The sequence below is a fragment of the Mixophyes fleayi genome, chromosome 3 (genome assembly GCF_038048845.1).
Source record: "Mixophyes fleayi isolate aMixFle1 chromosome 3, aMixFle1.hap1, whole genome shotgun sequence".
Classification (NCBI taxonomy): domain Eukaryota; kingdom Metazoa; phylum Chordata; class Amphibia; order Anura; family Limnodynastidae; genus Mixophyes; species Mixophyes fleayi.
In genome coordinates this window covers 191,991,958-192,004,073 of record NC_134404.1, presented here as the reverse complement: position 1 = coordinate 192,004,073, position 12,116 = coordinate 191,991,958, and positions in this window count along the sequence as shown.

The following is a 12,116-nucleotide window of genomic DNA, read 5'->3' as shown; positions in this document are numbered from 1 at the left end:
TTTTTCTCTCTTCCTGGCTTGGTTATACAAAACTGAAGTCAGCTAGAGAGGAGGGGCATAGTGGGGGAGGAGTCAGGGAAACAAACAAGTTTATAAGTGCCTAACTCCAGTCCCAACTACTATACCCAAGGTAACGCAGTGTCCCCCAGTGTAGTAAGAGAAATTGATTTTACGGTGAGTAAAAATCCTCTTTTTGACACTGCTGCTCAGAGATTCCTCAATGAAGATTTTGCATGAGGGGCTGATTTATTAAAAGGCGAATGTTCGCCCTTTAATAAATCTATAGGGCTTTTCTCACTTCAAAGGTTTCTCCATGCAAAGGCAATCTCTCCAATAGCAGGGGTTACTGCCAGTAATAGCAGCATAATCGCTGGCAGTAACCCCTGGCAGAGGAACGATTGCCTTTGTGCGGGGAAGCATATTTAGCAAGTATTTTGGTGGAAGTTATACCACTTCAATACCTATTCTGTTGTCACCATCTCAGTCATTGGCCCGGCTTACCACTGTTGTGTCTAAGGGTATGGTAACCCTGCCTACTTTGTGTTGACCCCACCTACAGTTTTGGCCCCGCCTACCTGAAAATTCCAGGGCCACTTTTAAGTTCCCAATCCGCCCCTGTTCCTGGGTGACTTTCATTCAATTTTCATGATCTGCAAGAACTAGCAAAGTAGCACAGCTGTGACATAAGGTGCTATCTGGAACTGAGGATAGTGCAGACAGTAGGCCAATTCACAGTCTTCCCACATGTAGGTGGTCTTATTTTTTATATATTATATATGGACACTGTGCACAAATCATTATGTAATATAAAGATTTGCCTAAAATGTAACTGTTCTCTAAGCCCCATGCAGAGTTTTTAGTTACTATCTAGATAGTTAACAATTCTCAGCATCTGTTTGTAGTATAGATAATGTAATTCTCCATTGCGCGGCATATGTCATGCAATAAATATGTGACAGATAATCTTAAATTAGAGTATTTTCAAAAGCCAAAATAGCATTGGAAGATACTGTGCATTTAAAATCTGAAACCTCAATATTCAAGTTAATTTATTTTACTACTTGTTAAGAAACAATTGGTGAAACACAGCTAAATAAAGCAAATCTAATCCCATTGGTCAAGCTTGCACTGGTTCTCCAATCTATTTTAGCAGCATGCTGCCAACATCCACTATATTTGTTGAACAGCTTCTTCCGGCTTCTGTCTTGTAGCATATATCTTAAATCGAACAGTAACCAGCAATGGCAAAGGAGGTATCCCCTAAACATGATGCATTTGATGAAGCTTCTGCTAATAAAAAAATGTGCAACATAATCTTTATTTTCCATAGACTTATTCTGTAATTCACAACACTGCACAATTCTGATGTTTATCACATCAGAGCAGGGAGCACTCAAAGCCACATTAGGGTTTACATTGGACTGTCTTAATTATTTGTTTAGTAAACCAACAAGCTATCCTCATCATCATCAGGAGATTCCGTAGAGCTTTACAATTGGGAACAAACAGTAGTAATACATACAGAGAGGTAAGAGTGCCCTGCTCGCAAGCTTACAATCAGTGGGATAATGGTTTGATACACAAAGGTAAGTGCTACATCATATTGAATATTTGTCCAGCTAGAATGCAAAGGTTACAAGTATTTAGTGGGCTGTATGCTCAGTCACACAACTGTCCTCATCTGTAAATGTGCATATCCACCATATAATAATACAAAGCAGGTTAGAGAGTTCTATTTTTGTTTCTGATTAATTATGGCAGACAGATGGAACGGGTGAGTATGGTACAGGTTTTTTAAATTTTTTTATTAAAACCTGAAAGCTACATGTTGAAGGACAGTCTTTTAAGTCAGGACAATATATGGTTTTATACCTGTTTCCTTCTGTATCCTACACTTTAATATACTGTACACAGACTGTTACTAAAAATGAAGTACACCTATACTTTCGCAAAGTTTCTCAAGCAGTGTGTGTTTTATGGATATATTAGATTCTCTGACTTTTAGTTGTTCCAGTAATATACCTAGTCTACTTGCACTTTGTTCTATTGAGGAGAATCGCAACCCTAATAAGAGATATACAACTTGAATAATTTATGGATTGCGCTTATAATATCTTGCCTCCGATGATTGTTTAATTGGAACCATTGATGAAACATATGCTCTTTATTTTATTCATACAGTAATAGTTAGAGCACATATACTATACTTAGTGCTCCAGTGTCCCAGCTTGATCCTCTGTTATATTTGTGTTTTATATTTAGCACATATGTTTGTGTACATGTTCTAATAAAATTTGATACATTTTACATACTAGAGCTGCCACTTGTTTTTTGACAGTAATATACCTAGTCTACTATCCACACTGTTGAAATGTAGATACCTCATAACAAAATAGTACTTTCAATTAAACAGTATAATATGTAACATTTTAAAAATACAATTTTAACTGTAACTGACATTTTAATTAGTCAGTTTGAAGGAAAGTAATTCTGTCAGGATATTCGTTTCAGTTGTTTTTCTACTGGCAGCCACAAGATGGCAGACGTGACCAGCATAACCCAGATTTCTGAATTGTTTTACAGATAGCTTCATGACTGCTTCATGGTGCTGAATTCACGCACATTTTATGCTAATTGTATGTGTAAATTAGTCAAGACCATAAACCTTTCAAATTCTGAGTACGTTTTTGCTTGTTTTTTTGTTTGTTTTTTAAACTTCCATTTAACAGTAAGGAAAGTTTGGCACTGTCAATGCAGACACTGGGGTAATATTCTTTCATCACTATTTATTTATATAGCGCCACCATTTCCGCAGCGCTGTACAGAGAACTCACTAACATCAGTCCCTGCCCCATTGGGGCTTACAGTCTAAATTCCCTAACATGCACACACAGACAGAGAGAGACTAGGGTCAATTTTGATAGCAGCCAATTAACCTACCAGTATGTTTTTGGAGTGTGGGAGGAAACCGGAGCACCCGGAGGAAACCCACGCAAACACGGGGAGAACATACAAACGCCTCACAGATAAGGCCATGGTCAGAAATTGAACTCATGGCCCCAGTGCTGTGAGGCAGAAGTTCTAACTACTTAGCCAAACTTCTTGAGTTTCTAGCTGTTGATTGAAACTTCCCTTCTATTTTGCTTGATTTTTTATGGACTTTAATTGTCAGCCTGTCATGTGTACTGCTTTATGTAGTTATGGGCTTCTGGGGGGTACTAAGCTAATAAATGAGTAAGAGGATTTCTCTTCTTTAATATGATCAGGAACGTATCTGTCTGTGTTTAGCCATGGGAACTGTATGGGTCTAGGTCCCCTGTATGTGTTATATCTTTAAATGACCTATAGCAATGGGGAGTTCAGACTTCCTTTCGCCTACCTTACCTAAGTGTCTACCTTTTTATTTTTTATTTACTTTACTTTGTCCCTCATACTTAATCCACATGGTCCTTGTCATCCTACTCTCTTCTGTTCATACATACATAGCTATTCACCTACATTTAAAGGGGAGATATGTCTTGCCTATATGTGGCATATACATTACCCCAGCATCACCACTGAGGAGAAACGGATGCAGGGTAAGTAAATCACAATTTGTATTTAATCTGTTTTACTGGCATAAAGCAAATTTACCCTGTAATTGTAAGGTGCCAACTGATGATCCAGTAAATGCCATCATTCAGTACATGTAGAATTGAATCTCCGCAGGCTCTGCTGCAGCCATGCTAATCCCTTTCTACTTTAATATTGCACAAAAGTACTAAATTGAATCACAACCTGATCTCTGGTTGCTAATTATGTTTTGGGTTTTTTTTCTCATCAGGATTTAATCCAGTTAAAAGATTTCACTCAGGGTTGATCTCATCACAAATAATCTTCTTAATAGTTGATCTATCAGTCGGATACAGCACAACATAATCTCCTTAACCTTGCTGGAACTTGCACCTTTTACTCTAAAGAGAAATTTCTGAAGCCCGTTTTAACACCTTCAGATGAGTGACCTTAAATGGGGGTATAGTGAAATTTGCAATCTGGGTTATTAGTTGTCATATACTCATTTTCTTAAATTCTTTGCGTTATCTGTTATTTTAAATGAACGTTATGATGATGAGAGAAGCTTTAAATATAGGAAATGACCCTAATGTAACACATGCAATGTATTAATCTTGCTAAAAGCTGTGCTGAAACCTACTACATACAATTTTCATTGTGTCATTTGAGTGCAAAGCAAAAAATCATAAAGGCATATTCCAGGGACAGAATGATTTAGAGTTCAGGAGCCAGTCAGTCACAACTATTGGCCAACAGATATTGTAAGGCACATCCCTTAACCTCAGTGTAAATTACTCCCAAATGGGAATCATCAGCAGTAAATTTTTAGGTGCATTGATTACATGTGGAACTTGCCCAGCCATGCATGGTAAGTCTGTGTTGAACTCATTCCTGTACATACAAGGTATAGCATGGACAGCATCCAAGATTACTTATAGTGAGCAGGATTGCTGCAAACAATGAAAGTTTACAAAATTCACACTTTAAATGGTTAATGTTATACAGTCCAAACAGTTTCATTACATTTCATCTGGCCACTCAGTTGCAAATTCCTACTGTAAAACTCTAAAGGGGTTAAAAAATATTGAAAACCATTAACCTCTCTAATCAATAGTCAAATGATGGTTCTACATTTTCTTTGACTTAGTTAAACTTAGAATATCTGTTATCTGTGTTGTGTAAATAAACAATACAAATGTAAAGTACATTATAAATGTAAAAACAGCAAGAAAAAAAAATCCTGACCATTCACAAAAGTATTTTTCACACATCACATTAGTGCAACCACAGAATGTTTGCCTCAAAATGGATATTAAATGTGTATTTTCTGCAGTTATAGATTTAGTGTTGGTTTTATGTTTAGAGCTGAAGTGTTGGTTTTGTGATAAAATCCCGACGTTAGCTTTATCATCCGCTATTTATATAGCGCCACTAATTCCGCAGCGCTGTACAGAGAACTCGCATCAGTCCCTGCAGCAATGGAGCTTACAGTGTAAATTCCCTAACATACACAGACAGAGAGACAAGGGTCAATTAGATAGCAGCCAATTAACCTATTAGTATGTCTTTGGCTATGTGGGAGGAAACCCACGCAAACACAGGGAGAACATACAAACTCCACACAGATAAGTGAATCAAACTCATGACCCCAGTGCTGTGAGGCAGAAATGCTAACCACTAATCCACCATGCTTATCTTGATAACTGTATAAGTAATAATGCAAATTTAATGTAAACAATAGACCAATTAGCTGCAAATATATGCATGTTTGTGGCTCCCCAAATTGTTTTGAAAGATCAAAATGCAGTCAAAGACTAGCCTGCATCAATGTGAGATCACTGGTCAACCTGGAATTGGGAGATTGCTCCTTTAATTTACGTTTGGGTTGTTCGTTCAGGTGTAGTATATGTGGTGCATATTGTCAGCAGATTTAGGGCTTCTTTGCACCTATCTATTTTTAATGTGTGTCTCATGTATTACCAAAATACATGTAAGCATATTAAAAATAGTGGTCAGTGAGTTTAGTTCACACTAGTGACTTCCAAAATATTAATGGTGTGTTAAGATCTTAGGACGCTGAATGTAATGTGTTTTGTAGGCCTTCTGTTAAAATTAAACTGTTGAAGTTTTGCCTATTTAGTACTTTTTAAAAAGCATAAATATCTACCTTTTTTAATTTATCTAATTTTAATTTCTTGTGTGTATTTAGATTTATTGACTTTTGATGTTTCCTCTTATCCACTATGTATTTGGGACACCATTTTTTTAAACTTTGTAGAAAAAAATTCTCAAAACAATACTGAATAAAAGTGAATTACATTTAACTTGGTTGACATACATTAAAAAAGAGTGAAGTACAGCTATTAAAGTGTATTTGGTGTAGCGTTGTTCTATTTATTTTGTTTTAACTCTTGCAGCATTTGATATTCCCTGATCCGCCACCTGAATGAAGTGTTTAAATGCTGATGTGTCATATGCAGAAATGTTGCAACCTTAACACTGTTTTTCTGGTAACAACAGCAGCAGTTGTAAATGTGGTTCTTTAAATTCTGATAATGTCTCATTTTGAGACCATTTAAAACATTTTAATTGTTTTTAACACAGGTTAATTTATTTAAAAAAATAAAAAATAGTGTTGTGCTTACACTGGATATTTTGAATTAGAGTTTTCTTGTTACCTGTAAAGTCTTATGACACATCCCACCTAATATTGAGCCACACAGATGTGCCCTGGGAATCACCGACTTGTACCTTGAACCATGTGAGATGAAAAAGTGGGACAATTGGTGTACTTTATGGCATTACACAACAACTTTGCTATAATTCTTGTGACACTATAGTTGTGCTGAACTTTAGTGTTAGAGCATGCATTCAGCACCTCCTCCTCTATGGCCGGGTGCCAGTGACCTCTTTCTGCAGACTCTTGGAAGAGCGATTTAATGTTACAACTGTATTAAGCTGCATAGCTCTGAGCCCTGATTCCTTATGCAGCAGATCGTACTGAGACAAACTAATCCAGCATTCAACTTAATCTCCATTTACTACTGGCATTTTTTTTAATTCTGTGTGACCTGACAAGTTCTTTTTTAGAGCAAATCAAGTTGGAAAAATATAACCATTCGTTATATTTTTGTGTGGCTGTACTAATGCAGTTCAATTAGGAGTTTGATAGTTGCAAGAATCTATTATGCAAAATATATATCAATCGATATAGTATATATTCAATAAAATCACCTACCTGGTAGGGTAAAATCTTGACTACTGAGGAACTGTGCTGCTGGAAACCTGATTCTTGCTGGTTTATACCACCCAATGTCAATTTTTCTGAAACAAAACACAGAAATATATAACATACAATTTCTTTATTTTGAGTGACCACTCGTAGTTCTATGATTGAGGCTTAAAATCATTTTTTTGTACTACTGTTTACATGTCCATTTTTGCTTTTTCTGATTTATGTATTAAATTTACCACTTGGTAACTTACTACGGGTGCCTTGGGAAATTTTTGTTGGTACATTTTTATAATGTTGGCTCTTGATTGATTCAGAGATATTACTTGTGCATAGACAGCATAGTTCAAATTCAGAACACTGAAAGTAGAGCCGTTTTTCCTGCCTGCGTAACAGATTTCTAACAGGAATTTATGAGGACATATAAGATTTAAAAAAATATAGCAAGTGTAAAATTTTAGTGGCAGGGAAGATCTGGTGTGGGTTTATTCCCCTACATTGCTATTCGGGCCCCAGCGCAGTTGATTGCTGGTGACATCATCATGTAAAATTCTTCTACTAACATACAAGGCCATCAACAAAATAGCACCGACATACATCTCCTAGCTTGTCTCAAACTATCTCCCAATTCAACACCTCCGTTCTGCACAAGATCTGCGTCTCTCATCCACTTTCATCATATCCTCCCATTTCCGGTCACAGGACTTCTTTCGGGCTGCACCAACTTTGTGGAATGCCCTCCCTCGCACAATAAGACTTTCCTCTAGTCTTCAAACCTTCAAGAGTTCTCTGAAAACCCACCTTTTCAGGCAAGCTTATAATATTCCTCAACCGCCATCTTAATCTACCTAGGTTACCCTATTACCACCCTCTACACAGCTAATACAAGACAACAAGCCTCTGACCAACATTGCTCTGACGGATCATACAGCCCACTCAATACTTTTACCTTTGTATTATAGCTGAAAAATATGCAATATGATATAGCACGTGCCCTTGTGCCTTAAACTCCCATTGTCCCATAAGATTGTAAGCTTGCGAGCAGGGCCCTCTTACCTCTATGTCTGTCTGTATTGCCCAGTATTGTTTTATTACTTATTGTTCCCAATTGTAAAGCGCTACAGAATTTGCTGGCGCTATATAAATAAATGTTGATGATGATGATATAGATACCAAGTTATCCTATCATCAACACCATTACTAGGTCCAGAAATACTTTGCCCTGTCGCATTCAGCACATTATGTTTACTGTGAATGTAGCATTTTGGCGATTGAAGGGAACGGGAAGAGATTTTCTTATCTGTATGCCGTTTGTATGTTCTCCCCATGTTTGCATAGGCTTCCTCCGGGTGCTCCAGTTTCCTCCCACACTCCAAAAACATACTGGTAGGTTAATTGGCTGCTATTAAATTGACCATAGTCTGTGTCGAACTGTGTGTGTGTATGTTAGGGAATTTAGACTGTAAGCTTCAAAGGGGCAGCGACTGATGTGAGTGAGTTCTCTATACAGCGTTGCGGAATTAGTGGCTCTATATAAATAGATGATGATTTCCTGGTTTCATGCCCCCAGCAGAGAGGACCCTGGAGCTGAATGCCTGACAACAATGGCTGCTAGCCCAGGAGCTGCAACAAGTACACGTCTGGTCAGATAAATAGAACCTCAATCCTGATTTTAATGTTCTAATATCAGAAGCGGGAAAGTCTTGAAAGTACAATTTCTCATGTATTTAATGTATATATGTTTATGTATTGTTCTTTATTTGCAATTCTTAAACTTTTACATGTGACTAAATTGCTAAATTTCAACCTAAACATGAGCCCAAAATGTTCTCATGGCCACATATAATGCTATAAACGCTCTCTTATGTGATAAAAGAACATCTCAAAAATCTGCATTGATTTATTGGAGCAAATTCTTCAGGTCAGTTTACTCCTTAGCTCTCATTTGGAAAAGGGATAGCTGAATTAATGACTTTGTAAAAAAGCATTTGAACTCCCATGTTTTCAGCCACTGAAATGTGACCCCTCTAAGCCAGGTCATAATTTACAATGCCTTATATAGTCTGACTAATGATCTTTTTATCTTTTCCATGTATTAATAAATTGGTCCCTAAATGGCACACATAATAAGCTTATTGTTCATCTGAAAATTGGTATGCAACAGACACATATTGGGGTCACAGAGAATAAGTCCATGAAGTGGAACAAAGGAAGTGACCTTTCTGTGCAAGGTTTAAATGTTCTAAATTGTTTACAGCAATGTACAGTGTGCCCTTGTAAGAGTGGGAGGAAATTACTTATTCATGCAACTATGCACCCATTTTTCTTTGCTACGCTATTGCTCAGCCTTCTTTTTACATTTATTCTGGCTTTGCTCTGCATATCATTTTGATTACATTGAATATACAGTTACAGCACTTCTTTAAACTCTCCAATATTTTAAGTTTATATTAATCTACCATGGTTTGTTTTTTTCTTTGGGGGGGGGGGGGGGGGGCGGGGTCCCGAAGAAAACATGATATTACAATTTTAGTTGCAATAGTTCAAGACTCGTTTGTATTTTACAACTCTTAATCCATTTTAATATTCCAAAGAATGCAGAAGTATACAGGCCATCATCTATCACTGATGATTATTATTCTGTTATAAGAGATAATGGGCAATAAAACATTCACACATTTCTTTGCAAGATGTATTTCTAATACACATGATATACTACTTTATGTATAGACTCAAGTAATTGTATAAGCTGTGAGTTCTGGGGGTAAATGTATCAAGCTGAGAGTTTTCTGGCGAGAAAAACCAATCAGATTCTAGCTATCATTTATTTAGTACATTCTATAAATTGACAACTAGAAGCTGATTGGTTGCTATAGGCAACATCTCCACTTTTCAAACCCACCAGAAAACTCTCAGCTTGATACATTTACCCCCTGGTGTCATAACTTCAGTGTTCATTAGGAATATTTATGTTTAAAAATCCACCTTGGATTTCTGTGACCAGTGTAAAATCACTCTCAGATTTTGTGTATTTATATGCCCATGGAGCTCTTCAGTGACTTCTAATATCCATAATTTGCACTAGGAGATGTTGTATCTCATAAATAGTAGGTGAGTTTGTGATGCCTAAATTCCCTGATCATGAAATTATTCTGCATGTTTGAAATCAAACAATACTTGGCTGTGGTAGCTGGTAAAATACCATGGACAAGGGCTTCTCAACATTTTTCCTTGAGAACTTTCCAAAATGTTAAATTATTAAATTGGAGTATCTAAGAATTCTGATTTGGTTACCTAATTTTGATTATTTGCCTTGTATTTCTTTTCTTTTTTATTTTTTTTACTTCATGTCCATATAACGGGTCGCACTTAACCACCTTAACCCAGTTTACTTATAAGGCATACAGTTGAAGCCCTCTGACATGGCATTTAATAGGCTACTTTGTTGTGTCAAATGGTTATGGGCTATAGTTTCTGTTCAACTACAGTGCCTGTATCCATGCTTCTGAAAATGTAATCTTGCGGTTGGGGATTGGTTAGGGACCATCTGGAATGCAGACACATTCCAAATACATGCATGTTCTATTACTGTGTCAATACTGATTGTACTGATATCACACAGCCATTATGGTTTCATTTAATAATATGTCACATTACTTTTCACAGTGTTTTTTTTTTAAGAATTACACATTATTGAAAACTATTGTAAGGGCCTGGCACAGCCCAGTCCAACAACACATTTTGTAAATGCTATGTGAACAGCTCTGTCCACTAAAAGCAGGAGATTGCTGGTACTTACACAAATCCATCCCATGCAGCCATCGCAGGCACCAATTTCACAGACTTACAGTCCTGTCCAAGCAGCTGTCACTGTAGGATTTCCTCATCAACTCAGCAGATTACATTTTTGAGCAAATCCAGCATAATACTATTTTGCTACTCTTTGTTTCTTTTGCAATAATCCAAGTGAAATAAAATGACTGGAGAGATTTGGAAAGTGTCACGTTTCATTCATAGAATTAAGAAAAATACAGTTTTGACTGTGTATGGTGTTTATAGCAGTTACTACAATGAATAAACAGTAACAGTCCAAAGTTATTTATTTTTTTGCAACCAGTTTTTATAGTTGATGCAAAGAATTTAGAGTTGTAGTTCTGGCTGCTAACTAGTTATTAGTATTGGAGTTGTGCCTCTATAGCTTTTCCAAGACCCATGTATTAAACCTCTATCGGTCTTCTTATTTTAAAAGTTACTAAACAGTAATTACTGGAAATCTGCCCTAGTTGTAACCTATGTTAAAGAATAATCACATATTTGTTTGCGAAATCTGCCGTCAAATGTTGTCTGCCAATTTGGTCAGAAACAAGTGGGAGTTGATCTGTGAAAATGGGAAATTCTGCCTTGCTGTGACTATAATAGCCTGTGTACAGTCACACATGTCTGCCCACTGAACTATCTAATCTGCCCAATTTAGTATTAACACATATGGCCAAATTATGTAAGATATGGTCATTTAGCAGTGAGGTGAACCAAACTCCCAACAGTTGTATGCATGAGGCTAGAAATACACTAGCTTACCTCTGAATTACACTAGGATTACTGCCATTGTGTGTGCTGTGTATACTCACATGCAGGAAAGTGACATTTAAATGTTTGCTTTTTTTGGTGACTAGTGTAAGCGTTAAAATGGAGAGATTGCATTCTATGGGATGTATATGTGTGAGATGAGGTGCATCTGGAAAGAGAACTATAATAAGCACTAAAGGGTAGAAGAAGGCTTTAATTGAATACAAAAGAAGACACTGACAGAAATAAAATGTGGAGGTATACAATCATGTCTTTGTATGTATAACGTATTACAGTCTAACACACACAGAAAAAAAAAAGATACGTTGTCTTATGTCCCACAATGGCATTGCTGGTATGTGAAATTTATGTACAATTTGACACGCAAGGCATATGTATCAAAGTGGCCACTTGGTGACACTAAAGAGTTATAAATGCGGTGAAAAGACGGTAACTATGCGGTTTTTTTTTCCCCCTTGAATCACAGTCACTGCAGTTAAAACATTCTAGACTCCCAAAATGCCAAATGGACCTCTAGAGAAATTCTAACCACAATATACATGAAATTAGAATATCTATATACCACAATTATGAAATACTACTTTTATGCACAGGATGCACCACACAAAATGGAAGAGTAAAAGTACTGCTAACAAGATTACATACTGTATTTTTGGCATGTGGCGCGTATGTGAAGTAATTCAGAGGTTGATTAAGAGCAGTGGTTTCCAAACTATGGGGCTTGACTTTATTTTAAGTAAGACAC